The sequence below is a fragment of the Stenella coeruleoalba genome (genome assembly GCF_951394435.1).
Source record: "Stenella coeruleoalba genome assembly, chromosome: 3".
Lineage (NCBI taxonomy): Eukaryota > Metazoa > Chordata > Mammalia > Artiodactyla > Delphinidae > Stenella > Stenella coeruleoalba.
In genome coordinates this window covers 65,405,425-65,411,875 of record NC_137148.1, presented here as the reverse complement: position 1 = coordinate 65,411,875, position 6,451 = coordinate 65,405,425, and positions in this window count along the sequence as shown.

Below are 6,451 nucleotides of genomic sequence, written 5' to 3'. Positions count from 1 at the left end.
ATACTGATGGAGCCTTTGCAATCAGTGAGGCAGCCCTCCCAATGCCCTGACCAGACTATAGGCCATACACCCAATCTTAAACACTTTTAAAAAAGAGAAAGGTATTTCACAGAATGTAGTTACCAACCAGAGACTAATCCTTATTCTCTAGGAAAACAAATCTGGCTTTCCACTTATGGCATGTCCATCAAATCTGACAAAGCAAATTTAGCCTATTTCTCTTTTTTAAATGATGTCTGAAAATAGTTTTTTCCTTTTTTTCCCTAATTTACTGCTCTATGACATCATGTCTCTGAGATCTTTCTTCGCTTCCTTCTAAACACAGAGGCCTTCCCTTTCTACCAGCAAGAAGCGTTCTCAGCAGCAAGAATCCCTACCCTGTTTGTTTCCAAAAAGTAAAAGAAATATTTCTGGGCTTGGTTGAAAAGAGAAACATTTGGCCATTTAAATGAGTTATGCCTTTTAAAACACTGACTGAGAATTTAAAACTAAAAATCATGACAGAAGACACTGATATTTCAAAACATATATGGCTCTTGGACTGACATTAGATTTTCTAGACCCACTTCTTTATAAATCTTCATCCCTCACACCAAATTTTGACAGGAGGGGAAAGAATGAAGAAACTGGGTTATAAGAGAAAGTTTTTGGGAACCAGACACCCACGTTTGTTTTCTATCATCTAGAGTGAGTCAAGAATTTAGAATTATCAGTGATTGAGCAATTTAATTTGAATGGCAGTGAAAATGATTTCTAAATGTTAAATTTTAGTACTCCTGTCTCATACAGATGTATTATCTGTCTCTGAGTTCATCTGAGAGAACAGTGTTTCAATTTTGTGCTGTTTACATGATGTACCTAAATTTGAAAGAAAACAATCTGGCTTAGTCAAATCTTCTTGTGGTGACTTAGATTTGAAAAGGATGGAGTTCTGCATTCAGGATATGGAAAGATGCCTATTACAGCAGCAAGAAACAAACCATAAAATGTGTTTAATGGATTACCCTCAATCACCAATTTTTTTTTTTTTTTTTTGCGGTACACGGGCCTCTCACTGTTGTGGCCTCTCCCGTTGCGGAGCACAGGCTCCGGACGCGCAGGCTCAGCGGCCATGGCTCATGGGCCCAGCCGCTCCGCGGCACGTGGGATCTTCCCAGACCGGGGTATGAACCCGTGTCCCCTGCATTGGTAGGCGGACTCCCAACCACTGCGCCACCAGGGAAGCCCCCAATCACCATTTTTGAAAGATCATAGCTCTCTCTATAGCAGTGGCTGCTTGGCCATGCTTTTGAGTCCCCTGGAGAACTTTTAAGAAACTCTGATGCCTTGGTTCCACACTCAGAGATTTGCAGAGAATTGGGCGGATGTGCAGGGGGCACTCTCATGGGCCACCGAGCTTGAGAACTTCTGCTCCAGAATATGCTGTTAAAACCTCCCTTATCATGTCCCAGACACCCAACCGGGGAGTTACAAGGTGCTTCATGATTCAAGCCACCTCATTTGCCTCAGGTACCTTCAACTGAAAAAAAAATAGAAGCATTCCTGAGAACAGTGTAGAAGGTGAACTCTGAACTACCAGAGCCAAGCTGATGCAATTGTAAATATTAAAAAGGAAGAAGAAAGATTAGTTAGGACACAGAGAGGTACACATATCTTGAAATAGGGTGTCTCTCATCTTTCCTTTCAACTTACTCAGAAGTAGACGTATTCATGTTTTCCTTCAACTCCCAGAGGAAAGAGGGGAAGGACATTTAAACATGGGAATAAAGCAGGTGCCAAGGGCAGCTGGAGCAGAATAGAGCAATTGTCACAATGGCCCCTGTAGCAGCTGAGAGGCCCCTTTCAGGAGTAAGAACTTTGGAAGGTTCAGGATCATGTCCCAGGGCCCTTGTTCTCAGCGGACTCAACTAGCCTTTCCGGGTGCCATAGAAGGAAAGCTGTCCTCTGGAATAAGGTCCCATCCCTGAGCTCAGACTGGCCTGGATTGTCAATGGGGAAACTCTGAGTCACACAAGACAGAAACCACACCATTTTACTTCAACCCAATTAAAATTGAGAAAAAGTAAAAGAAACATGGCAGAAAACCAGTGTACAACAGTCAGGATACTTTTTGATTTTGATATTAAGGAAGCTTGGAAGTTCATCTGATACTCTTCTTCCTGCAAAGAACAGTCAACACCCTTGTCATAAAAAGGCATCGTGGTGCAAACTGACTTTGGAAGGTACAAAGCCAGATTATACACATTCTTTCCACATAGTCTTCTGAGACTTATATTTGCTAATGCAAAATGTCTTGCAAAAAAAGAAATTGGCCTTTTTCTAACTCCATTACCAATTTTCCTAATTGTAGATGCTTTTGAAATTGGAATAATTATGAATAATAGTCAAGTTGTAAGGCAGCATACTGCTTTTCAAGACCTGAAGATAAACCTTCTTTCTCTTTGTATTAACAAGGATCAAGTGAGAGTTATGTTTCTGTTCTCTTGTTTTTCTAATATAGTCTTTAATACTCAACAAGTTGTCATTAAGCATCTGTGTGCCATGCTCAGTGCCAACTCCAGGGATTACAATGATGAGTAATATTTGATCTTTATGAGAAACAGACAGGCCAGTGGGAGAAACAGACACAGACACCACTAGCTGTATAGTAGGGGCTACACTAACGGTATGCACAAAATTCTTTAGAGCATAGACTCAGAAGCGACGTAAGAAGAACACGGGTGTGTGCGTATGTGTGTGTGTGTGAATATCCCCAAGTGGTTGATAATTTGGGAGAGAGTGCCTACAATGAGATCTATTTATTTTTCTCCTTCTGTAAGAAATCTTAGCACAACTCACTTTTAAGACCCATAGTGACTCTAAAAATTGGAAGTCTAACCACCAGTGTCCTGCTCACTTCCTCAGGCTCCACAGGCAGCTGTTGGGACACTAACAAGGCTCCCGTTAAGAACATCTATTAAGTTTGATGTCAGAAGCCTCAACATGGACTGAGTTGGTTAGTTTTCTGCTTACTGGTAAACATTAACCAGCTGGTAAGTATCGACTGTGACATTCATGAAGAATAGCGCATAACCGTATGCACTCTTAAACACTCTGCACCACCTTCCTTTCTCGTCTATTTCATAATCACTGGTTTTAACTGGGTTCCTTAAATGCATTGTATACAAATATAAAAAACCTTTAAAATGATGCAATATCTAGTTTTCAAACACTTTAAGGCCACAGAACCCTTTTCTTCAAGCAAATTCTTAAGAGGGAGATAAATATACAAAGCAAGTTAAATCAAGCCTCCTCAGTTAAAAGGGAGAGGTTGCTTACAGCCCTGTTTGCATGGATTCCACCCCAGTTCTTTGTTCTTTAGCTGCTGTTTCCTTTCTCTCCCAGGCGCCCACCTGAGACTCTCCGAAGAGGTCTTCAGGCTCCTCAAGACACAGCTGGAAGACAACTGTTCTAAGGAGAACAGATTTTTCATGTGACACATGCAGTAACATTTCTATGGTTGAGTCTGACTAGAATGTCAGGCACTAAACCAAGTCCCCCAAAGCGGCCAAGCTGTGCAGACCTGGCACATCCCTGAAACTCTGCAAACCCTTCTTCATCTCTACCATAGTGTCCTACTAATTTGCAAACTTTAAGTGCTTTTCAAGTGTAAGAACCCCTGAAAATTTGTAGCATTTTCCCTTGATTTAACTGGGGTAGAGTGAAAACAACTTTAGACCCAGAAAGTTCTGCATTCTCATCCTGGCTCTGCAATTCACCGAACATGTGACTCTGACTGAGTCATTTTTCTGGACCCTCAGTTTCCCCATTTGCAAAAACTGAGGTAGTGATAGCAAAGAGAGTTATTGCGAAAGTTAAATCATAGCAAGAATTCCCTATCTACTCCGATGCCTGGTACATTGTAAGAACTAGATAAGTGTTCATCAGACGCAAATGCCTTTATTTTAAAAAGAGCCACATCATTTCTCTTTAGTTTGGGTTTTACATCAGAGCCCTGCACTGTAGCGAATATATTACCGATTGCCTCCCTTGAGAAATGGTGCTATATAAATGCAAGCTTAGTCACTTATCACAATCACACGTGCTCATCAGGGTGTGCCTCCTCCTCACACCTTTCTTTCTTAAAGGCTATTACACCTGCTTCTTGGCTCTGTATAGCAACTGCCCTTAGAACTTAATGAGCAAAATCATTCATTTCTGGGGCTTCCCTGGAGGCGCAGTGGTTGAGAGTCCGCCTGCCGATGCAGGGGACTCGAGTTCGTGCCCCGGTCCGGGAAGTTCCCACATGCCGCAGAGCGGCTGGGCCCGTGAGCCACGGCCGCTGAGCCTGCGCCTCCGGAGCCTGTGCTCCGCAATGGGAGAGGCCACAACAGGGAGAGGCCCGCGTACCGCAAAAAAAAAAAAAAAAAAAAAAAAAAAAAAAATTATTCATTTCTGAGGTTTTTCTCTTTTTGATAGAAAAAGCTCATTTGGTTAAAAGTGATTTGATGAAAGTTTACGGTCATGTTAAAATGTAGAAATGATTATATTCAGTTATTTAAAACTAGGAGAACATTTACCGTTTTTTCTCTTGAATCATTACTTTAATAGTATGTATTTTCTGTTATATATGAGACATTTCTGTATTTTCCATATCTTATTGACAATAGGCCATCATGGGAATCTTAGAAAAAGGAACAAAGAAACCAGAGAAAGACCACCCTGCTATCTAACTCTTCTTGCATTTGTTTGATGACTATTTTTGAAATCTTGAAATATGTGAAACACATATCTTGCCAAATCTTTATATGTTTTGTCACTTCCAATAAGAAATTGGATCTCACATCTGTTTCTGTTTTGAGAATACATCACTTTTTTTTTCAAACAGACATGTGAAAATCAGAAAATAGTGGGATCAGAAATCTGTGCAGAGAATTTGAGTTGGGGGTTTGGGAGGGATAGTACAGTGGATTCACAGTAGGTCCTTGATCTGGTGGAAGTTTAACTATTCCAGCCACCTCTCACTGCTCTATTCAGGGCATTTTAGTTGTAAGAGCACTGAGCCTGTCTCATCTGAGAAACTCATTGACCCTTCCAAACCAGAAGGAACTTATTTAACAAACTGCAATCTCATGCCACTTAAAATAGTGTGACCTTAATTTTAATTCAACTGAAATCAGTGACCGTTTATTGAAAACTAACCTAATCAGTTCCGGTGGGAGAAGAGAGAATTCTTATTCTAACCCACTTAGTTAGAGAGACCAAATTGATGAGACAAAACATGGATTTGGTGTAATTCCTAGTTTTGGGGGAACAACTCTGGTGCTCATAATAAACTGAAACATGGAGACATAGTGCATTAAATGTCACATAGTACACCAGCAACAACCAAAATTGCTGTATGAAACTACAAAGGTGGAGTTGATTGAAAATGATCATAATATGTAGGGAAGTAAGGACACTTCCCTGGCAGGGACTTTGTTGTACTGCACATACACCATTACCTTTGCAATGATGCTCAGTGGGATAGTCATCACTAAAAAGGACACAAATCCTTTCTTTGTTCATTCCTGGAAGAAGTAGGGATGTAGGTAGGCCTGAGAATTATCAGTAGCCTTTAAAAAACAAACTTTCCTGAAATCTGCCTCGTCTACAGGGAACTGGGGGACGCAGGAATGAAATGTGCTGTTGGTCCTCACTGCCCAAGTGATGATGATGGTCACCTCACTCCTGCCCCGCCCACCTCACTAAGGCTGCTTCATGAAACACTGCACAGTGTACTGTTGTGTTTGATTGTCTCTGGTTCCAGAACTTAGAATATTCTCTTAATTCCAACATCTTTTAGAAAAAAGCAAAATAAGATGATTCAACATGATTTGTTTAAGTTACATTTCTTTTCAAAGATAAAAAGAGACAATTACACACTGTTTTAATTGTTAGCTTACTTATGCCTCACAGCACCCTGAGTAAGGATGCAAGACCAGAGAGACTCACTTTATTAATTCCAAATGCCCAGAATAGTCTCTCATGCTTGGATCTGGTCATGTGTCCATCCAATCCAGTTATATAATTGCAGTTGGGGTGGGGGAGGTCCATCCCCAGGGGCCTCACAACTCAGAGAAAGTGAGGCGAGTGTCAGGCTGGGAAGACGCTTTAAAACACTATCTATTTACTACTTGTTAAATTGCCTGCAGGCTCTACAGAGATCTGTAGGGCAGTCCTATTATTTATTTATACTCTACCTTCTCCCAAAATGAATTTCAAATGATGTAGAAAATGATCATATGAGCAGAAAAGGGCAATTAGAATTGTTTTAAAAATAGATTTATATGAAATAATAATGAAATGTAATGAGAAAATAGATGATTCTTGCGAGTTCCGAGGTAATTAGTTAGCTAACGCAATTACATGCTAAATTTATACCTGAGTTCCCCAGCAGCCAAGATAACAGGAAAACCTGATAGATTATAGA